Here is a 24,549-nt window from a genome sequence, read left to right on the forward strand (position 1 = left end):
ATGTCATCACGTGGTGGTTTCTTGCATCGACTCGTACGTGTTGACACCGGTGCTGCCGACAGCCACTTTTCGTGTTTGATGAGGCCTCAAAGGCTCTCGCCTGAAAAAAAAAAAAGGTAATGTTGCGTTTCACTATGTGATTACCACACGCGATGGCCAAGGTTAACATAAGCGTCAGTTTTGGGCGCACGTTAAAGAACCCCAGGTGGTCGAAATTTCCGGAGCCCTCCACTACGGCTTCTCTCATAATCATAAGTTCGTTTTGAGATGTTAATCCCCACAGATTAACCACTCAATCAGGTTAACACAAGCACGTAAATGCTAAAATAGTATATTCTTGTTCTCCGTGCTAATGTGTCTTTTTGTCGGGGAGAGGTTCAAGGGACCATCGGCCGTGTCAAGCCGTTTTGTGGCTTTTAGCTAACGGCCCTGAACGTCTGTATTTTTGGACGTCTGGCGGTGAAACAAGAATGACTCCGATTGTGACTGTATTTTTACAAGATTTGTTGTTCTAAAGCCATAGCTCGCTTGCGGCCTTAGAACACTCAATTATTCTGATTATGGGGTTAGGCGACGGCTGCATTTCCGATGGAGGCGGAAATCTTGTAAGCCCATGCACTCAGATTTGGGTGCACGTTAAAGAACCCCAGGTGGTCGAAATTTCTGGAGCCCTCCACTACGGCGTCTCTAATAATCATATAGTGGTTTTGGGACGCTAAGCCCCAAATATCAATCAATCAATCAATTGTGCGGTTTGGTACAGCGTTGTGTAGAACAGGCCCATAGAAGCTCGGTGTTTCCTCTTTTGCAGTCCGATTCACGTTTCCATTTAGAGATTGCCTGACAAGGAACCAACAAGCTTCTCCGGGATTTTCTGTCTGGAGCTTTTCACTTTCTTATTGTGCGAATGGTGATCAATTAGTCCGGTTGGAAACTCGCTGTCTTGTTTTTTCATAGCTGTGCAGCACTTGAGTGTCTCGGCTCCGGCGTTTAATGTCGCCATGGTGTGTCGCGTAACCGTGGTCCATCATAAAACGAGTATGTACGACAAAGGGATATCTCACCACACATTACCGGCCCAATAAAAACAACAAGGATACAATCGGCCCGACAAGTAGCCGACGACGCTAGCAGAGCGCAAGCACTCTTCCCTTCTTGCCTTATAGGAAGCTGAAATCGGGCATATAGGGAAGAAGAGGAAGCAATTGTAAGCTGCATAGCGACGCAGTTTTTCGACGACGTGTTTGTGGCGGAAACACCCTTTCCTAGATGTCGAGTATCAGGTTTGGTACCAACAGTACCCCGTCGAATTAATCTCTCTCACAACCGTGCATGCTCTCCCAAAGTTTCACGTTCGTCATCATCATCATCATCATCATGATCATCATAAGCCTGTCTACGCCCACTACAGGACAAAGGCCTCTGCCACGTTCCTCCAATCAACTTGGTGCTGTGCTTTCTGCTACCACTTACACCTGCAAACTTCTTCATCCCACCTGCGCACCTGATTTTCTTTCTCCAATTCGCGCGTCCGCCTTCTCTTGGAATCTAGTCAGTTACCTTTAATGACCAGTGGCTATCCTGCCTACGCGCCACGTACCCGATCCATGTGCATTTCTTCTTTTTGGATCTCAAGTATAATATCCTAACCCCCGGTTGTTCTATCTCTTTAGTAGTTTCGTATCAGTGGAGCAGACACACTTTTTCTTACATGCTTCGCTCCTCGCCGGTATTTTTGTTGTTGTTTTCGTACTTTCCTAGTCATGAGTGTAACCTAATTCCCGATTACCTATTTTGCTCAGAGTTTTATTGCGTCATTCGGGAATTGTTGAGGCTTTTAATTTAGTAATAGCTTTGCTTTGTTTTTGTAATATCTAGTGTCTTCTATGATAAGTTTTTTTTCTTCATTGCGTTTGTGTCCGTGTCAAGCGCCCAGTTGTTACGGCTGTGGAGGAGGTTTCGATAGAACGTAGGAGACCACTCAATACAGTGCTTCAGTTCATTCAGAACTGATGCCTTGAAGAACTACATGCGTAAGCGTCAGACATTATGTCTTAACGGAAATTTTGCATCCTCCAAAAGCTCAGAGTCTTGCGCGCATTCGCCTAAAGGGACTCGAAAGCCAAATGCATTTTTTTTTTACTCGACGTATTGCTCACCACGCGCCTCATCCAAAAGAGTTCTGCAACTAGCGTAGTTTTTTCTTTTGCGGCCTTCGAGATCGGAGGCACCTCACCAGGCTTCGTACTACCACCGTGATTGGACCACCTCAGAACAGCTTCGATGTGACGAGATGACTTCATCATGTGACGTGACGATGACATCATGTGGGGACGTCGTGATCGTGATGATTTCTTTTGACTTCGCCTCACTCGTCTCTGATGCCGCGGGACTCAGATGTCGCTGGTCAAATTTAATAGTTAGAATCTGTTGTTTAACCCCTTAACTGCTTTGGACAAGCAGAGCTGGTCCTGCCCACCTTGTAACCAAATTGCTTTGGAAGAGCAGTACTCGTCCTAGCGGAATAGGTACTCATCTCTAGCGTTCAAGTGGAAAAGCACACATCTATACGGCTTACATTCTGGTGTTCTATAATGTGTACTGACATCGTACAGCACACGCGTCTTCTGCCATTACGGCTCCATCGAGGTGGTCAAGTTTCACGTTTAATTGGGCATTTAGGGCTTTAACGTTAACGAAGGGAATTCGCTGTTTCTTTGGTGATTGATTGATAAGTGGGGTTTAACGCCTCCGAAACCACCACGTTATTCTGACAGACGCCGTAGAGGAGGGTTCCGAACATTCCTACCACACGAGGTTGTTTAACGTGCACCCAAATCTGAGCGCACGTGTCTACAGCATTTTCGCCTCCATCGAAAACGCCGCAGCCGGGATTCGATCCCGTGACTTGCGGCTCAGCAGGCTTCGCCATTTTTTGGAAGCCTCCGTTGTAGCTTAGTGCAGTCATGTGTTTCGCGGACAAGTTCAAAGACGCGGGTTTGATTTCCTGGTAATTCCGTTTGGCACTTTCGAATGAATCAAATTTCAATGAATAAATGAATTAATGAGAATAAGGAAAGAAGAAAACTGGCTCGCCGCGTGGTACGTACGCTGCCAACAGAATAAAGACGTGGCATTTTTCTGTTTTTTACACTAAAGCTAATGTTTTTTTCACATGTCTCCTATTTTAGTCTCTAAACCCAGTTTAGTGTTTTTTCTTCATCCCACTTGCACAGCACACTTCAGACTTGATCTAAGTGCGAAATGTGCCCTAAAGCGGGCTTAGAAAGATCGTCATACCGAGACGAATCGTGCCGAGTACTCTCGTGAGACGAAGGAGCTCTGAATCGGGAAGAAATCAAGCAGCGAACTAGAAAAAATTCCTACTGTTAATCTTGAATATCATCGCCATCGTCTCCTTTAAAGCCCGTCGCCGTCCTAAGCCATTATGATCGTCCTGGCATGGTTCTTGGAGAAGCATTAAGTCTGAGAAATCGATACTTCATCTTAGGTTAGAAAAAAAAAGAGAGAAAAGTATTGAAGAGTAGCTACGGAACGAAAAACATTCTAAGTAAACGAAGGTATTTCGACAGAAACTTGAAGCCTACAGCATGCCGCAGTGCCTGCCGTACGCTTTTCGTCTCATCACAGTTGTAGAAATTTTCGCGTCCAATTAACGAGCAGAAGGCCGTTTAGGCTAACTGTGGTGTACTAAGCCGGGTATCTTGTGTAGTAGCTTCATTTTATTTCAGTGTAATGTTCTTTAATTCCATTCTTCGTGCACTAATCTCTGTTGTCCTAGACAGTGTGCACTTATCTTTAATCTACGCAGTGTCGTCGTAGCAGATACAATACGTCGTCTAATCGGTCAAGCAGAAGCCAGTTAATCCGTCGTGTCTGCTTCCACGACTCGATAATCCGTGTGCCTATATATCTTTCATAAAAACGAAGCGTTTGGACGAGTTTTTGCGTTTAGGTACAATCATTGAGCTTTTCGTGACTGCGACTTTGTGCTAAAGCTCATCCATTCCAGTGAGCTTATGCTCCGTTTGTTTATAGATTCGGTGATGTTCGGCTTTATTGGATTGAATTGAATTGAGTTTATTTACAGTAATGTTGCGAAGACGACCTAGCAAAAAAAGCTGCATTCAGCAGCTTGAGAGGAGCATTGCCGCTTCATGCAGTGGGCAGTTACAGCGGTTGAACTGAAATATGCCATATACATAGCGCATTAACTAAGAAAACAATAAATACAGTAAACAACCAGGGTGTTTCTTTTGATGTACCAGATTACTTTTCCCGCTTATGATATTATCTTAACGGCAAAGCTGTTTAGGTCATTTGTACTTTATGCGGCCTATCATGTATGTGGCGACTGTGTGGCCTATCGTAAAAAAAATTACAAATGGGTATGCTCCATACAAAACGAATAAACCTCACTACGCGCAACCAAACTCTCCGTAATACACGTGCACACAACTCTCCATAATGGCCACTAGCGGCGCTGGCTGACACTCCCACGTTTATCTGCGCATATATACCCCATAAGTGGACGGAGGTATGACCGTCGCCGTATATTAGTGGGGTTAGCAATCGGACGCATTACTTGAAGGTCGCGGGTTCGGTTCCTGCCGGCGGCAAGTTATCCTTTCGCCCACTTCTCTTTCTTCACAACTACTGCTAACAACGTCCGCTGTATAATTTCCTCGGCGTCGTAGTTTGTTAGCTCCAATTCATATTGTGTGTTACAAAGAAAACTAGCTCTTCAGTATACACCTCATTCCGTGCTGCACTTAAAAGGAAGCTCTATACCGTTAACCCAACAAATGACCGCGAAGTGACGACGGTGAGGCGAAGACTTCAAGTGCGTACAACAATAGAATACCAGAGAAGGGGAAAGCCAACGGTATCGGTGAGAAGGCGACGACGGCTGCAAGACGACTCCGAAGCGATGGAAGATCTATACGCCACCCACGACGATTACGCCCGCAGATCTACGAGATGTGCGAGCGCTTGGTTTCAGCGCGTGGTTATGGTCTCTGGAATTTTGGACATCGTGTCATGTGTTTGACTGTCTGTGGTCCAACACGAACTTCTCTGGTCTGAGAATGAACGTAGAGACAACCTAGAATTCTATCATTCTATGCAATCACCTGCTGACCCGCAGGTCGCGGGATCGAATTCCGGCTGTGGCGGCTGCATTTCCGATGGAAGTGGAAATGTTGTAGGCCCGCGTGCTCAGATTTGGGTGCACGTTAAAGAACCCCCGGTGGTCTAAATTTCCGGATACCTCTACTACGGCGTCTCTCATAATCATATGGTGGTTTTGGGACGTTAAACCCCACATATCAATCAAACAAATTCTATGCAATAACCTAGAAGCAACCCGCTTCATCTGGGCTTGAAACAGCCTAGAAGTTACCAGGTTGGTCCACGTTTGTCTGTTTCAAGCCTTGTGTGGCTCAGGGAAAGCTTAGCCAATCTTTTAGATTTTTTAAAGACCGACAATTTTACTTCTCGCAGTACAAAATTAGGAAATGACCTTGTGCGTACGTTTGACCCTGAAGCATACCCAACGCCAATCTCCCGCAAATACCATAGCGCTGTGGTGCGCTCTTCAATCGTGCTCTTGTCCGTGCCGTTTTATTTATTTTTCTCTACCTGCATTCAATACATTCGAGAAATGTCGGAACGGTGTTTAGAAACCTGCGCGATTTAGGAACTATGTTTTTTTTTTCCCGTGCTTCACAAGGTGTACGTGCATCGGGCTTTTTCAGTGCACTTGGCAGGGCTCAGAAGCGTGTAACAAAAACAACAGCAACAAAAATTGCTTGTTTTGTCGAGAACTCTCCGAGTTAAACGCTGTGAGGAGTGCCATAAAAAAACAACAACGCACAACAAACAACTATACAGATCCTACACCAGACGAATCAAACGAGCGGCAAAAGTAAGGCACCACTCAACGATGTTTGAAGAGCGTGAAAATGCTCGTTGATTCCCGTCTCTTTTCTGACTTTTTCTGTTTCTTCTTGGTTTTATCGATTTTTTATTTTGACGTCAGCACCGATTTGGAGCGGCTCCGTAAGCAGTGCTGAAGGAGAAGGGGCCGCGCGATAAAGCTTAATCGTGGGTGTGATATCGTCCCAAGAGTTTGATTATTCTCCCCCCCCCCTTCCTGGTTTCACCCCTCTCCCCCCCCCCCCCCTCAGACGCCTTCGTTTCGCAATACCCTTCATGAGTGTTATGGCTTCGATTGCTTGGAAACGCGGGGGATGATATATATATTTCTGGGTGCTTAAGAAACACTTAGAACGTCTTAAGATGATCGCGTTGCATGGAAGTAAAATGTTTTTCTTTGACGAGAGAGACATGAAGTGATAAAGAATTTGTTAGCGTATATATATTAAGAAAAAAAAAACAGTTTGGCGAAAGCTTTCAATATCGCTCAGTCTATGGAAATAGCCTATATGACTTGAAGAGCGATCTTTTTTCTTTCTTCATCGTTCCGGATTTTTCGTACTACTAACTACCGTAGATGACTATACAACTAAAAAAAAAAGTCTGTGCTACACTTTTCGCTAACTTCTGGCTCGCCTAGTGTATGGCTCTGTTCAAGTTGAAACGCTCTTTTGGGGTGCGACGTATGACTCTCGAAAGAGAGTACATTAATTTCGAGAAAGTTCGGGCGTCTCTTTTAAAGAAAAAAGCCATGTACGCGGGAAGCCAGTATTCCACTAAAGGGGTGGAATGACTCTTCTTTTGCAGTGAAAATTTTATAAATTTCTCGCCTTTTTTTTCTGTCTTGTCTAGTGGTAGACGAGATTATTGCGGTTTTCATGGACGCTTAAACATTATTGAATGTCGGCACCGGATGGCATCTATGGCAACTTCAGAATTCTCTATATAAAGATGGCTGTTGAGCCTAAATGGCAATTTGAAATGGCGCGTCACCAGTTACCAACGAAACACATTCTCGCTGTCAATTCTGGCGTTTTTCCGACAAAGTGGGAAGACAATACTGGAAAAGACAAAAAAAAAAGAAGTTTGTGATCCCCTAAATTGGGTATCTGAGCCCCCGTTGACGAAATGATGCATACGTTCAAATCGCGTCGTTATTGTATTTCTTAAGCGATGCTCAATCTATATAGGTTTCCGAGGTACGAAGACTTTTGTAAGGAGTTCATCGTGTAGGTGATATTGGTGAAGTTTATGGCTTCAACTACTGCTTCTATTATTGATAGTGCACATGTGCACAACCTTAAAAAGAAATAGAAACCTTAAAAAGAAAGAGAAAGGCAGTGGTGCTATCTGGTTACCGCTCTAACCGTAAGTACCCTTCTACAGTTATTCTAGATGTTAGGGGCGCTAAGAATTCAAGGTTAGTCGTTACTATCTAAGACATTACGATTAGCTGATCAACGATGTCAGAAACCCTAACGTAATTGATCGGAATGTTCACGCGTCCGAGCTAAAACCAGTGACACCATACCTGTGACTGTGCGGAGAAGTCAACTATGTAAAACACCCGACAAGTGTGCTGTGACGTAACAGAAATGAGAATGGGCTATTGGATGACTTATTGACGCAGTTAATGCATAGAAAAACATGGTTATTCCGTGGGACGCGCGACTATTGCTGTGGGAGGAGCTTACACCTTTTTCTTAAGTTTTGAGGGATCATTTATTCAAAAAAATTACCGCTGTGTTCTGGAAATGCAATCGTGCAGGGTATTATGCGCATTCCGCTATTGTTTATGTCCCATTACAAAATCAGCTACTGACAAGATGGGAAGCTAATGCTGATACGAGTTGCTTGTATAAACGAGACCGGTGTAATGCTTGCTGTTCTACCTCTAACAACAGATAGATAGATAGATAGATAGATAGATAGATAGATAGATAGATAGATAGATAGATAGATAGATAGATAGATAGATTGCGTGTGTGTGTGTGTGTGTGTGTGTGTGCGTGCGCGTGCGTGTGTGCGTGCGTGTCTGCAAGAGCGTCAAGAGAAGAACGCTTTCATACATTTTTGTTGGCTTTTGTATACTGCGCGTAAGGCTATGTGTGTTTCCAGCGTTCATTAAAATTTGCAGGATTATGCTCACGTTTAAGTGGGCAGCTTATTTGCTACACAGGGTGGCATAATTACGAACACAGGATTAAAGTGGACAACAAGGGAAGTAATAAAAAAGATGGACGTGTTGCAAATGCGAGCTTCCGGACCTCTGAAATTAGCCGCATGTTGCCGGTGAAAAGTTTTTGAGGCGCAACGCGTTTGGTACTAATGCAGACATGAAGTGCTATAAGCTCTTCCGCACACCAAATATTGAGGTCCTAGTGAAAATCTAGCAATATTCATGAAACTAGACAAATAGAGTGTCCGGTTTTCTGGCTATATGCAGCACTTTAAGCCGGACGTGATTAAGAGTGTATAACCGTGGATCTATAACAACAGCTACGTATCGGTCTAACCTAGCACTGACGTAGGCCGGATATGGGAAGGGGGAGGGAGGGATATCCACCTGATTTCAATTTTTTTTCAATTTTCTGTGTCGGTAAATAGACGCACACGTTGTCATGAGAACATGCATAAAGGTAGACTCAACTGTCCTCCCTACTTTCCCCGTTGGGCGCCCCATTTAAAAAAAAAGAAAAAAAAACTGGTGAAACTTGCATGATTATAAAGACTGGTAGCATTCTTCCTCTTTCTTGATCATATCGAGATGATAATAAGTTGTTGAAGCTCGCTTTTATGCTCTAGGTAGGTGGCTAGGTTTTTTTAAGCGTTGCTTTTCAGTGTATAGAGGTTTGAGTGAAGTGCACAGGCAGTCACTGAAACGACACGAATATGTTCGAACACCAAAAGACAAAAACAAACTCACGCTGAAACCAAGCGTTCGAAACCTCTCGTAGATCTACGGGCATGTCATTGTTGGCGTAGGCCATCCGTCGCTTTTAGGTCTTTGTCGCAGCCGCCGTTGCCTTTGCCGTTCTCTATTGTTTTCTCGTTTTGCGTATAGTCTCGGTGTCTTCCGACCGCCGCCATCGCTTCGCTGCCATTGGATGAGCCGACTGTTGCGTTCTTCATTGTTGTGGACCAGGGGTGAGCCGTATGGTTCACCCAATTTCTGTGGCACATTCATTCATTCATTCATTCATTCATTCACTCATTCATACTTTATACATTTATGCATGTATATGCATGTATACATTTATACATGTATATACATTTATACATGTATATACATTTATACATGTATATAAATATACAATTGTATATTTATACAATTGTCTTTGGAGACACGGCAAAAGTCCCGAAAGGTGCCTGATTAGGCTACATCACTCAGACAGCAATTATGACAGTGCTTGATGTCATTCACAATAAACTTGCCCGTTTATGATAAGTTTTGATGGGCCGCGCAAAGTACGGCCAGACTGAACAGCTTGGCTGCTACTAATTACGGTCTTCTAAATTGATGAAGGATGGCGCCCTCTTAACTGCTCACCGAAATGTCGTCAGAATCGCGAGCGCTAGCACAGCGACAATCAGGGCTCGTGTTAGGTAAATGAACATAAATACAAAACATGGAACGGTTTCCAAGGGCCCAGGACAGCAGCTTAATCTGTTGTACCTGGTCAGGTTAGGCAAATACCAGCGCTGTCGTTGTTCGAAATAAGTTGTAACTGGTTTTTTTTTTTCACGCGTTAAGCGTCGCAATTAGTGCTCTCGTACTAGTTGTTTAAGTTATAGAGGGGGAGACAGGCGGTGGAGTTGAGGAGCTGGGTATGCAGCCATGCTGTCGAGAGACGTCCGTGATTGCAGGAGCGCTGAGCTTAATTAAAAGAATGAAACGTTGTTTCCGCGGTGCAGCGCAACCAAAGCGCGAAACGACAGCGAACTCGGGCGGCGTTCAGAGCTCCAACGTTTTCTTCCGCGGATTTAATCGACTCTTCCTGTCATTTATTTTTCGGATTGCTTCGTTGTTATGGACCTCACATAAAAGAAAATGTCTTTCAGCTCTCTTGTTCTTTTCTGGATTAGCAGCGTATGAATAATAGCCTGCCGGAGCTTAATCTGGACGAATAGTTTTTTTTTTTGCTTTCTTTTACAAGCGATGCCCGTTACGAGTTACAGACTCCGGTAGGGGCGCTGTATAGTGAAAACAAAAACAAATAGAAGAAACGAGCGCTAACATTGTTGTTGGTGTCGTTTTAAATGCTGCGCTGAATGCAGCTGTGCACTGCTTTGAAGCCTAATGCAGTGTGAAGCACGGGACCACCGCTAATTCTCGTTCGTGAAGTTCCTTCTGCTCTGTTTACTAAACCGTCAATGCTTGAGCATTTCTACAAGCTACTGGACTGGATGCGCGTCTGTAGCACCACTCCAACCTGACGCGACTGTACATGCTCACCGCATTACCTTTCTATTACTTTATTGAAGACGATATAGCCTTTCTTGAAATACTCCAACGCAGAAATTTCGGTCTGGGGGGAGGGGGGGTTAGAAAAAAGGGTAACGATTTAGAGCACAGGGTACTCTACTATGAGCTATCTACAAATGAACGAAGAGTTTATACCAAAGCCCTGTCTGTCTATCTGCTTGTCAATGTATCAACGAAAACGATTCGGCTACCAGGCCAAATGTTCAACCACTTTCTGAACGACCAGTTTTCTCGATCTAGTGTCTGCGTTCATACTTGTGTTCATTGTCGATCAAAAAGCAAATATTACGCATAACTGAGGCGCAATATCTATACGCCGATATCTGGCAGTGTGTTTCTTTATATTAGAAAATGTCTAGGTACGCAATTCTAAATATCATTGTGTTCATTACGCCGCGCTGACAATAATGCGATGCTATGCTCAAAAAGGCGGGCGTTTCCTACGTTTTGCTAAAACGATATGGTAGTGCCCCTTACCCGTGGCTCGGCGTTCTACAGATGCTCTCGTTTTCCGAGATCACTGCCAGATGGCGATCGTGTCTTACGCAGCGCCTGGAGAATCCCATTCACCGTTCCTCTCGCGCTGAATATCAGATATACGTTTTATTCTCTCTCGGCAGACAGACGATTACCGTATTTCTACGACGTTTGCAAGGAAACACACGGCTACGTGGCCAGTTTTTTAAGGATAGAATCTCTTTAGAATGTGGGTTCGTCCGGCGTCTGCCATCTTATAGTAGCCACCCCTGCTTTTCCCAATGGCGAACCAGAGCTGCCAGCGCGTTGAAGACGTTTGCGCTCGGCTTCCTTGGCTCGCGTCTCGTCGGTGGCGTTGGGGTGCTCACTGCGTCCGTCGTAGCCACCCGTGGTACCCCAGGGGGTCGAAATTTCCGGAGACCTCCACTGCGGCGTCTCTCACAATCATATGGTGGTTTTCATAGCTGATCAATCGTAGTCGTCGTAGTCGTAGTAGCCACTATAGCAACGCATCGCATGCCAATAGAAACGGTGTCACATCATATCCATGGAGGAAATGATGCTGAGTGGGGCGAAACGTCCGTCCATGCATTCGTACGTGGGTCCGTCTGCCACCTGTCCGTCTGGGCGTCCATCCGTGCGTACGTTCGTGCATCTGTCCTTCTGTCCGTCCGTCCGTGCCTGCGTTCGTGCATCATTTCTTGCGTGCGTCCATTTGTGCCTCTGTACGTTCGTGCGTGCGTCCGTTCGTGCGTCTACCCATCCGCCCGTCCGTCCGCTTCGCCCCCGTCATCATTATTCACCTTGTAGATCTGTAATTTTTTTAAGAGCGAAGCTCCTTAAGGCGTGGGCTGTGCGTCCCCTGTATGTAGCCACCTCTCGTTCAGTTCTAAGTATTACGCTAGCCACCGCCCGATCTAAAGGGTACAGCCATATCCATCCGTCCATCCGTCCATCCGTCCATCCGTCCATCCGTCCGTCCGTCCGTCCGTCCGTCCGTCCGTCCGTCCGTCCGTGCATCCGTCCATCCGTCCGTCCAAAAGATGCAAGATGTTATAAACTAGACGGCGGTACGTGTAGTTGATTATGAAAGATGCGAGGTGTTATAAAATAGGAATGATGCCACATATGGCGCGTGTCATCGTTCGATATAGTGCGGCGACGTACGCTAGGGGGAGCGTTGCAAAAAAATTGAGTGGGCAAAATGTACGGAGGATTCATGGTTTACCAGGTTTACCTCCGGAGCTTCGCCCACTCATCATCATTCACTTCGTGGATATGGCGGCATTTTTTCCACATTCTTCTGTGCCAGTGTAGAGTAGTAGCTTGGAGCATATATACTATCAATCAGGCCGACCTCTCTGCCTTTCTGTGAATAAATCTCTCTCTCCTATTAGGGAAGTTTGCAAATTCGGTGGGCGTCATGCGCGCTGCTTGTTCCCGCGCTTTGTGGACTGCCTGTTTGTTATGGCATGCACTTGGGATACGCGTCGTCTGCTGCGAGATGCGTCAAGTTGTTTCTCGCTTCATATGTTGCGACGAAGGCACCGGAGAAGTGCTGGTTGGAGAATCCCATTCAATCACGGATTGTGACACGCTATCAGAAACTCGTCCAACTCGCGTCGCGTAATTCCAAGGCAGTATTACACATACCAAGTAGGAAAACTGAGGAAAGCAGTGTTTCGCGTCTGTTTCAGTAAATAAAGTGAATGAGTGTACCTAATCATCTGACTATCCCGCCACCCGTCAGCCTCAGTTCTTGCATAAAAAAAATTCACTATCAGGCCCGAAATGCACGCACAGATTACTTTTTGGTTGTATTTGTTTCGAGCGATGAAAATAAATACTTTTCGCATTTGTCTATAGAACCCGTCACGTACAGCAGTTGTCGAACATCCAGAAAAGTAATGCTCTGCAGTAATACCCAGCATAATAAAGTTGAATGATTGCCAGTAGTACACTCAAGAGGCCTGTACGAATGTCCATACTAAGTTTCAGTTCATCTTATGAAACGCGCGGTGCGTGACGTGCCACTGAAGTTGGTGCGTACATTTGTACACGCCTTGAATGAAAGAGATAACGCGTATAGCGAGAATATATGGCCTCCTCTCTTGTGCTGCGCACACGTCATCTGAATGTTTACAAAGCTTGTTTTTTGTGGTTTTAGTTTACTTTTTTCGAGTATTTCTTGGTGATTACTATTGGCTATGTTATTTAGAGCCTGTTCGTTTATTTCAACACGCTTTTGAGCATTTCTAGCTGTGTGTTAGATGTTGATCCACCCCCTAATCTCGAGTGGATTGACGCCAGTTAATATCTACGAACAGAGGGAAAGCCGGGCCAATTTAGTGCGGCACACTTAAAAATCCCGCACCGGCCGGGTACAAAGAATGTCGCCCCCAAAGCTCTGCCGGTCACAATGCGTGCGCCGTTTTCCAATAGTTGATGCCCTTGCCGTCTTGAGGTTGTTGGCGATCAGTGGTTTCTTTTTTATATTACGATGTCGTATTTCATCGATACCATCACATCACGTTGCTACTCGAGTTTTCCAGCGGCGAATACCCCAATAAAATCGCATTGTAAGGTATTCGATTTGCGAACCGAACTTTTCAGATAACCATTATTTGATTCGCATTCAGATGTTCGACTAATTGTACACGTCGACAAAGTATCCATTATGAACATTACAATAAAAACTTACGGGTCCTCTTGTGCGTATGACGACAGGAAGTTGTAAGGCATCTCATTTCTTTTTCTCAATCGGTGTTGCGATAATTCCGCTTCATCGTGAATCATTTGGCACTAGAGATGCAAAATTTTCTGAAATCTTGAGCAATCGAAAAAAAAAGTTTTTTTTCACGTTTCTTCTCTGAAATTTTTCAAATTATTGAAACGAAGAAATTTTCTTTAGCATATGGCAACAGGTTATTGCGAAACGTAAAGCAAGAACTTTGTGTAAGTAACAGAAGTGCTATGACATTTTTGTCTTTTCACAAACGAATACATCATTTAACAGTTTGAAAGCAGGCCTGAAGCATCACCGCCAACTCATTTAGTTCTCTGTGAATGGGTGTGGCTTCCTAGGATTGTTACTGCAGTTAGAACAATGAACGCCGAAGCGTCTATTTTGTCGTGATTTCGGCTGTGAAAGCATTGATTGCTATGGTGAAAAGAGGGCGTTCTACTTCGTTTTCAGATTCAGCATCACTGGCTTTATCTGTAGCTTTCTGCTTCATGTCCAGATGTCGCATTGGGAAAAGCGTAGTTGCTGTTGCAGTGCTTACAGACAGCGGTTTTTTTTTTTCCCGCCGCGGTGGTCTAGGGGCTAAGGTACTCGGCTGCTGACCCGCAGGTCGCAGGACCGAATCCTGGTTGCGGCTGCTGCATTTTCGATAGAGGCGGAAATGTTGTAGGCCCGTGTGCTCAGATTTGAGTGCACGTTAAAGAACCTCAGGTGGTCGAAATTTCCGGAGACCTCCACTACGGCGTCCCTCATAATCATATGGTGGTTTTGGGACGTTAAACCACACATATCAATCAATCAATCACTCACTCACTCAATCACTCACTAACTCAATCACTCAATCACTCAATCAATCAATCAATCAATCAATCAGTCAATCAATCAATCAATCAATCAATGAGACAGTGGGTTTCTCGCCAACAGTCTTGGCGACCACGAATTGAATTGACATGTCGGAAGTTGGTGCGACCATTGCAGAAGCTGTTTGCAGACGGCTTTATATGCGGAATTCCGCCACGGGTGGCAGAAGTGTACGAAGCAAAGTCAAAGCTGAGCAATTACGGGTACCAAAACATCAGAAACCGCCCCCACATTGACTGCACGCCCAAACGATGAGGCAACGCTAGACTCCAACCACGCTAACGCTAGAGCTGACTTTATGGGATGTTGATGGTGAGAGCCGTCGCTCAGTGCTTCGGCATCGTGTGCGATTTTTCGGTTTCACTTTCTGAGCCTCGGTTTCAAGTTCAACGCTGGATGTTGCATAAATATTTCTGTATTTTACTCCGCGGAAATTTCGACCAATTTTCTCAACTGCGCCAAACAAAAAAAAAAACTGTTTTTTTCGTAATTTTTCTGGTTTTTTTTTTCATATCGCATCTCAATTATGCACATGCACCTAGTTTTGCACTGTCTCCGTGATCGGCCCAGCTTTGAGCAAGCAATGACTTCCTGTAGTGACGTTATGAGATGACGTCACGGTGACGTCGTAGTAAGTTCATGAACGTCGCAAATCGTGACGCGTGCTGACGTCATCCTGTGATGATGATCACTTGCATTACTATGGCGTTGATGGCGTCTGTGGTCGATTTTAACGCGTGATGAGGGTTTTATGGCTACTTGCGTTAATGGGAAAGCCTGTGGTCGTTTTCTTAAGCCTCCACTTGACGTTCTAAGACTCTCTCGTGACTTGCGGGGCCCGATAACTAAGAATGATTGCAACGTGAATGCCGATTGTTACGCCTCGTTTTTCGATCTACCGCGCAAAGCGGCGTGCGGGCAGGTCAAACGACGAACTGTGCTCTGTCTTTTGTACACCTTTTTACGGCAAGCAGCATTAAAACTTACGTTCTTCCTTCTCATGGCGTCTTCCTCTCCCGGCTTGGAGCCCGTCTTGGCCAAACGTAACAGCAGCCGCTCCTAAAGGAGTGCTTCTGTTTGGTTCTAACTGGAGGGATCGATGCGGGTACACTTGAAGCTGGGGGGTGATCTCGCGTCCCCTGGGGGATACTTCGGACTCTCCGAACTACCTTGTTTTGCTCTTACCGCCAACAACAGCTAGAGTTGGACGGCACTTAGGGAATCCCAGACACAACCAGGCTGAAACTTTGGCTATGCTTAGCTTCATTTTATCCACTTCTAGCGTTAGGATCTGCTTGGAGACTCTGTGCTTCTTTTAGGGTAAGGTTTTGGGCTGGTTGGTTGATTAGTTCGTGTCCTTGCTCCCAGTATTCTTCGGAGAGTTTACTAAGCTGAAAACCTTGGAATGCTCATCAGCCCTTAAATTCTCGTCATTCGCGTCAACACGAACGATGCCAAACTGTCATGACCAGGGACGCGCCCATCCCGGAGACTATGTAAAACTTATTTATGTGCCAAAAGCAGCTCAGGAAGAGGGGTGGGAGTGACCATCATTTGCGCAATGTTACGAGGTATTTCTAAGGTGGCCAAATTATAAGTAACTCTTCGAAGGAAACATAACCACTACAACCTAATTAAGAAAAAAGAAACGTTATAGTTTGCGAAAAAGTTTTTATGAAAAGTATTATATTGCCACCTGGAGTTTTGTGCCTGTAACAGTGAATAAGTTCCGCGCCAGTGAACAAAGAAGATGAAGACAAGAAACCCACCCCAGCGGGATCCTGCCAAGGAGGATTTGAAAAATTGCTGGAGTTGAAGCTCCCGCAGTACCTTGTCAGCAGAAGTGAAGCCAGCTTTTACCATTGCCAAGATGGCGGAAACAAGCTCTTTTATGGTAGTACCCACTTAAAGATGAAGTGGCTTTGTTATGTTATTGTAAATGCTACGTTAGTTTTATATTAAAAGATAGTTGTTCTCGACGAAATAACACACAGAAACGAGTATGGGTGACTGAATTTCCCAGAACATTGCCTTTAATCAGAGGCTCAATAAGGAAAACTAGTAACACTAAGATGCACTTGGAGCACTATGTGACCCCAAAAGGTTTTCACATTGCACTTCTCCGGCTTGCGAGAGTAACGCTCCGTTTGCTGAATGGTGACACTTTATCTTGCCCCTAGTAAGATGGCCGCCGCAGCCGCCATCTTGCCAGAATCACGGCTTCACTCCTTGGCAATGTTTTTCACTCCAGCATTTTTTTCTTAATCCTCCTTGGATCCTGCGTAGTCCTTCGTTGCTCACTTATATTAACCGCCGGCTTCTTGGCTGATCCCCCTTGGTGGGTAAGAGCCACACCAGAGGAACAGGCAAGCAAGCAAGCCGAAGGCTTTCTTCATCGTGTCCGACATTTTTACAGTCGCGCCTGCGTGTGTTTGTTCGAGTGCACGTGATGACATCGAGTATGCATCACCGATTGGCCCAAGCGTAGTACTCTCCTAAAGTAGTGTTGTAAACTTCAGTTCACATTTCAAGTCGCAGCTGTAACTTTCAGAATGGAGCACCTCGATTATGTTATGACGACAGAGACGTGGACGATGATGATGAGTTAGTACCGGTTTATGAAATACCCGCTGTCGAACATCGCGGGGGAGTGCAACTGCGAGAACCGCGAGAAAGACGAAATGGGATCTCGGATGACAATCAGTGCGGGGGTTTACTTGAAGGACGCACCGTCCATTAGTAGGCAACATAATGAAACTTCTACTTCGGCTCGCCATCGCTCACATCTACTCCCCACCGCCACCAGGTGACGTATGGTGACCGTTTGTAACGGAAGATTGAACACGAAGAGAATTTTGTGATTGCAAGGCGTGTTTTTGTCATGTGGGACTGTTCTGAATTTTTCATTCCTTTTTTTTGTTTCCAGTATGGCTTTTAATCATGGGTTACAAGTTTTCGACATACACAGTATTTCGCTTCCTAGCTTGCTTTCTTTTTCTGTTTTGAAAATATGTTCAGGCAAGTCGTCAATCAGTAAGCCACCCGCGGTATGACTGAATGGCGTTTTACTGTAAATATTGGAAAAAAAAAGTACTCACATTTTTTTCGCTTTATGTGTCTAACCAGCATTTATCAATCTATATGCCGGACAGCAATTTGTATGATTGTGATGGGGTGAAAAATGAACATTTACTTTCAGTATCGAAGCTTTCTGAGTTGGTAGCCATTTATTCACCGTGCGTTAAAGCTGGCGCTCCGTACTTCAAAGAAGATGAAAGCTCGTTTTAAAAAATTAAACCTGCCATAGGATGACATACGCTTTTATACCTGAATCCCAATTCTAGTCAGAGCAATCTTAATAAACCAAAAAAGACTGATTATTTACTTTAAGTATCTGCATTACGTTACTGTTGGTTCATCCATCAAGGGAGTATGTGAGCCAACACCTTTAGGATATAATGCATGTACGATACTCTTATTGTTAATAGCTGTTAGGGTTTTACGTCTAGAAACCTTGAAAGGTTATTTTGAAACGGACGTTCAGCTGTTCGAACAAGATACGAAAGAGATGCGAAGCGCCGCCCGCTACAGTAAATAGGTAGGTACTAAACTTTTCTGAGCTCCTGAAGAAGCCATCTGCCAATTTGTATTGAGGCAGGACCGCAGACCGCTCTCGCGTCGAGATGGGAAGACCAAGGCTCAGTTTTAGTCCTACTGACAGGAGTTGTTAGTACCAATCGTGACTCTTGAACCATGAATGAAAAGTAGCAGGCACACTGATCAAGAGACCCACTACAGCAAAAAAAAAAAAATGACAGCATATCCACGGAGGGAATGATAGAGAGTCGGGCGAAGCTGGGTCCTCACGCCGCTGCCACGTTGCTTCAGCTTCCCGTTGTAGTACTGAAGGACCCTCGGGGCTCCGCCGTGCAGCTTCGCGGCGCTCTTCAGCCTCGCGCGCCCACACGTCAGGGTCCCTTCTTCGAGCGCGAGCCGCCGCCGCCCTGCGTGCACGCCGCTCAGCAGCCTTGTCCATCCTCCGTGGCCGGGCTTCTCATTGCGTGCGCGCGCCAAACCGGTACTTTAAAAATGAAAGTGTGATCACTAAAAAAAAAACAAAACGCTAGGCCTGTGCGGAAGGCGCAGCACAGTCACAGCGAAAGCTAGAAGAGCGGCCTTTCAAAGCCTTTCAAAACACTCATTGGGTAACTACTGCAAGCACACTTGCTTGATATTCACTAGGGAAATAATAATACAGTTTTTTGGGTAGTAGGCCGGCATTTGCTATGCTGATTTTCGTCATTCTTCTCAGAAGCGTGGTATCCGCTAAACACTTGCAAGGAATTTAGTGCCAATTCTTCATGCAGTGGTTGACGACGATGAGGAATTATGGCCGAAGTGGGTATGCGCCACAGTTAATTGGGGAACAAGAACAAGCTTTTGCAAAGGGTTGGAGCATTGGACGGCCCACTCGTTACGCTATTCACATTGTGCGACGACTCCTTGTTCTTTCGCTGTTTTGAAACGCCTTCCAAGTCTTATTAACGTAATTGCTTTTCTGACACAAAACCTGACCAGGGCAAGTTTGCCAACAAGCTCCAAGCACCGGTACGGATCAGTAGTAGAATAATGGGCTGGCACCCAGTGAACCCGCGTTTGACCCCACTATGTCATTGCTGCTAAGTTTTTGTTAATTTCGCGTGATGTTATTACAAACACCGGCGGCAGCGGCGGCGGACCGCTGCGTGTGACCCAAGTTGTGATCTCATAACAGATTTCACTGTAAAAAAGCATTCTACTTGCTCACTCACTTGCTATTTTTTTACATTGAACTAGAGACTCTTCTTGTTTTTATCACTTTTTTGTTTTTATCACTTTCTTGTGGCAGCCTTTTTCTTCCTATTTTATCATTTCTTGTGTATCTCTTTTATCTAGTGTGACCAAACTGTCTAACGACATCGTTGCAGGGTGACCCATCAGCCGACCGTCCACGTCTGTCTCGTGTCTGCGTCGGTGTCGTGTCTCTCTAGTGTAAATGCACTCATACCGATCAATAAATGTGACCAAATATTTAACATCTCCTCAGATTCATGACGCAGTATAGTGCTTTCGTTTCGGCCGTCGACTACAATTCGCTAACAATATTGTGGCGCATAGCTTTACTGGCTATCACTGGAGCCCGCTCAGACATATAACCTGTTCCGATACCTCGGGCTCCGTAATTTTTTTTTTTACTTGACAGTGTTTTATGCCGGGCTCCACCAAGACTTTATTAATGTATGTCCGTCACGGAAATGACGTTGATAAAATACACACGAATATGAGACAAAGAAAAAAAGAAATTTCCGTCAGCGGGAGTCGAACCCATCACCTCTCGGTCTGTGATAATTAGATGCCAGGCGGGCTAACGACGGCGCCATGGTTTATTTCTTTGTTTATTGTCTGTTCTTTGACACGCACAGCAAACAAGAAGCATATGATAGTATTCACGGATTTTTTAGACTTTTTTTTTAGTAGACTGCCGGTGCGTCCTAGCCGATAATATAGCACGCAAGGGAGATACCTCTTCGGCGAACAATTTCTAAGATAATGCGCAGGAGTTGGAGCCCTGGTGTGACCTTATTAGCTCCTCCTGCAAAGAAAGGGAAGAGCCTCCGAAAACAATGGCGTGACAACGCGCCGTGGCTGCTTCAGCCTAAGCCACGCCAAGCAAGCCTTGGTTGCAACCTGTGCTGAAGGTGAGCACTAAAGGGTGACTACGCGGGAACAAAACATGGAGATTGAAAGTCAGGGATTCAACGCCACAGGAATGGTAAGGGGGGGGGGAGGCGTGAGAGAACCCGACCACCTGTTGCAGCCTGTTTCTCCCGTCGAAGCCTTGAGCAGGTCGCGCTCGCTACTTCCTCGGCTGCTTAGTTGAACCTCATCGGTTCCACCCTTGGTACGAGATCCCGCCTTTCACCTGCACTTGGTCAGTGTATCTATACTTGTAGCTAGCGGAGGTCAGAGCGTGTACACGACGGCGTGCGACCGGCAGCGTTGGATGGAAGACTCGCGGGCCGCACCGGTTTGTTCGCGCGTTCCTTCATCGTTCCCCTTTCAGTTTGTTCGCTCGTTCCTTCATCGTTCCCCTTTCAGTTTGTTCGCTCGTTCCTTCATCGTTCCCCTTTCAGTTTGTTCGCTCGTTCCTTCATCGTTCCCCTTTCAGTTTGTTCGCTCGTTCCTTCATCGTTCCCCTTTCAGTTTGTTCGCTCGTGCGTGCCTGTAGCTTCTCCTCGGTGACTGCGTGCTGTGCAGTGAAGGCTTTTGTGCCAGTCATTCAACAAATATTTGCGACGCGCGTTGTGATCGACTGTCTAAAAGAGTGCGAAATTTACGAAACGGGTTTTCAAGGTTCTAGAGACCAAATGTAAAGCGAGGTAAATGTGTTGGAATAACGTATAGAACTCTTTACCTAACCTAACCCGACATATCCTAACGTTACATAACTCAGCTTAGCCTAGCCCAAGCTATCTTAACCTAATGTAGCCTAACCTACTTTAACAAAGCCTAACGTAACCTACCCTAATTTGTTGCCATTTAAATGTATATAACTTTATATTTACTGTGAAATCATGGTATACTTGATCATAAAGCACATTGAACGCCCCATTTTGACTACGCGGGATAGCTATCTGCCGACAGGGAGTAATCTTAAAAAACGTAATGAAATAATTTTTTTTGAAAATCCTTCGGAAACGCCCGCCGTTAAACGTCCCGTTAACGTGGTACTTCCTTTACCAACGCATCATGCGTTGCAGAATACTTCGGCCTGAAGTGTTATAAAGTAACTTAAAGCAGCATCGTTGCTTAATTTACCGTAAGCTCAGGGTTTGTGATGTCTTTGTCGCCAACAGCGCACAGAAATAGAGAAAAAAAAATGAAGTCGCTTCTACAAACGAGACCGCCCTGTCGCAAGAGATGCTTATTGTGCACTCTCAAAAAGGAGCGTGGCTATCCTATTGTAGTCCGCTAATCCTTACGGTAAACAAGTCTTTTCGTGGCAGTTCAAGCAGTGCGATGCTTTGATTACGAGCGGCCTATTTGACGTACCCTTTCTTTTTAGGCTATACCTTCTGATCGCCTCGGGCAAGCTGCTGGCTCTCACGGCACTGCACAGAATTACAATGAGACGGAGACTGACTCTGAGACGGTGCGGTCGGCTGGCGGGATTCTGAGACCGACTTCACAATCACACCCCCACCTTTCTTTCCACCTTTCGATCAACCTTCACGGATCGTTGTGGCATCGTCTAGATTGCGTCGGTATGATGCTGCGTGTTGGGGATGCAATTCGCGCTTAGCACGATAGGTGTGTGCGTGTTTGCGTTCCCGGATGAATCACGTGATCACGGCTTCAACGTGCTTTCCTAGAAAACACGGCTGGTCGCTGGTTTTAGTGCATGTTGTTCAGACAGAGGAGCCGATGTGCTCCAGATCGCGGGTGCTTTTGGGTGGCGACTCAGTGAGCGTTGGCGAAGTGCTCTGCGGTGATTGCAGTAGCGAGTTGGACCGCGAGTGACCGTTGGAGAGACGGTTAGTGCTAGCGTGGGCAGGTGGATGTTGAGTTACTTGCGCAAATTACAACTTCGATACGACGGCCGTTGGCATCGTTGTGAGGTCAGTGGCTGCGCATTTGCTTAAGTGTGTGTGTGCGTGTTTGTATTAATGCATGTAGCGGGGAGGATATGGGCGAGTCCGTAGTGATATAATGCTTAAGTGGTTATTCTCGATGAGCCTACTAAGGCGAAGATTACGTGTTACACAGACACGAGCTCAAGCGAGAGATAACTTTATATGGTGGAAGTTCATTACACATTCAAAATGGACGCTCACTTATAGCTTGTTGCGAACGTGAGTCGTTGTCTAAGTGTGCTCGTTTAGAAGAGGTTGTTCGCAAATAATGTTTTATCTCTATGATTGCTAATTCATTTTATGGGTTTCGGTTCTACGAGTGATTCATTTTTAAGTCGTTTTTGTTTTGTTTTCATCGTATGGTTATAGAGCTTGCCCCGACTATCTGTGGATAATAAGTGTCATTTCCTTTTTCTTACCGTTCGCGGCACACGTACCATTCTCGGTTCCGCAAACATACACCGCTCTTGCGTTGGTTGCAAAGGTAGTTCTGCGATTTCCTAGAGTTTTGTCTAGTTGGGAGCTTGTGCCTGCTGACGTTCCTTCTCAGGTCCATCGTTTGGGTTTTTGTGGTTCGGTTTTCTTACGTTAGGTAAGGTTAGGTACGTTTCTCGTCTGCCCTTGTTTGTTTTCTGACCTACTTCCAATGTCTTCGTACGTGTGAATTGTATGCATGAGTGTGCGCGGTAAAAAAGAAGGTGGCGTGTCCGTTCGCACCAGGACATGGCCTTTTCGAGTTGCGTGCCCGGCGGCCTTTGGGCGGCCGCCAGGCGGCGCTCTTCCATCGGCACCGCTCTACTTCGCGAGTTCTTTGAACCGTCGGCGAGAGCGCCAAGTTCCAGGCTCGAACACCGCCCCTCTTTACCCGTGGACCGGAGGCAAAGGTAAGCGGAGCCGCAGTTACCCACAAAAATTTATCGGTAGTCCTTGTTTTCTTGGCGGAAGCAACGTTTGCAGTGTTAGACACAACTGAATGAATCCAATGGCTAATTAGAGTGTTAGATACAACCGAATGAACCCAATAGTTAATTAGAGTGTTAGACACAACGGAATGAATCCAATAGTCAATTAGAATGTTAGACACAATCGAATGAATACAATAGGTAAATACAGTGTTACACACGGCCTAATGAATCCAATTGTTAATTAGTGTTAGACGCAACTCAATGCACCAAATAGTTAGTTGGGTTAGGGAAAACATAGAGGAATGAAAGGCGACACGCTGGTTTAGTCGTTTTGGGGCTGCGCAGCAGACTTGAGGTTTGAGGAATAAAATCCCGGCCGTGGTGACTGCAGTTTCAGCGCACTCTTGGCAAGCACATTTGGCGCACTTTGGCAAGCACTTTCGGCGCCTATTGTTCAATGAATAATCACAACACAGTCAGCTTGCATGCGAAAGCTTCGCATGACAAGGTACGTGGGATCTGCCAATTTTTTTTGTATTTTTGTGTTCGTGCAGCATTCGTTTTTTGCAAACATAGCTGTTTCAGTTAGTGTGGCGCTTAGGATACAATTTGTAAGTAGCCTAACAATCTGCCGTTACGACGTCTTGGTGAACAGTTATTTAATTAATTTATTTTGAACAGGCTGCGGTTGCTCAAGACCTGTCAGGTGAGGAAAATAGCGATGAAGAATTGTGCAACAGAAAAAAATTTAGTCGCATACTTTAACTGTACGGGTTGGTGTAGTAATGAATCTTCCCCGCTTCCGTCCTCTGAGGAGGGGGGGGGGAGCGGGGGGAGGAGGCAGCGCATTTTTATGATCTAAAGATGGATGTTCTACATATTGTAAATGCTTGTGTGGTAGCTTGCCGAACAAACGGCGTGGATTCGGCCCTCACTGAAACCCGGAAAATTTTATTATTCATTTTACTTGTACCTTTTTTGATTTTTCGCAGAAATGATGATTTTAGCTCACAATTAACAATCCTGGTGCTTGAATGTCTGCAACACAAACTCTTTAAAGCTATCGCGTTATGATATGAAGCTGTGCGTATGCGCGCCTTTCGAGAGTCACTGTTGCTGTGATAGCACTGCGAGAAGGAGACCTTCAGTCAGCTGACTCCTCTTTTCTTTATTTTTAGCTAGCGAGCGTCATAAAAGAAAATTTGTATTGCGCAGAACAGAATATAAGATGTGTTATGAATCACGTGTGTTGTTATCTATAAATAATGTTTGTACGAGATCGAAAATATATGAGGGAGCGAGATGTGTTGCATAAACAAATTAGTAGAAATTTCAATTGAAATAAAGTTTTCCCTCCCAAGCTCGAAAGATATTTGAGTGAAACAGCAATGTTTTACGGTGAAGTGGTCAACAGAACTGCTCCTATTATGTAGCATTGATTGTTCG

At 45.3% G+C, this 24,549-nt stretch overlaps 1 protein-coding gene across 8 annotated transcripts in view; it reads left to right on the plus strand.

Moving 5' to 3' along the window:
- The window catches only part of LOC119179235 (BAI1-associated protein 3-like), a 558,733-nt gene that overhangs the window by 204,405 nt on the left and 329,779 nt on the right, over positions 1-24,549 (plus strand). The window lies entirely within an intron of this gene.

The sequence above is a fragment of the Rhipicephalus microplus genome, chromosome 7 (assembly GCF_043290135.1).
Source record: "Rhipicephalus microplus isolate Deutch F79 chromosome 7, USDA_Rmic, whole genome shotgun sequence".
NCBI classification, from domain to species: domain Eukaryota; kingdom Metazoa; phylum Arthropoda; class Arachnida; order Ixodida; family Ixodidae; genus Rhipicephalus; species Rhipicephalus microplus.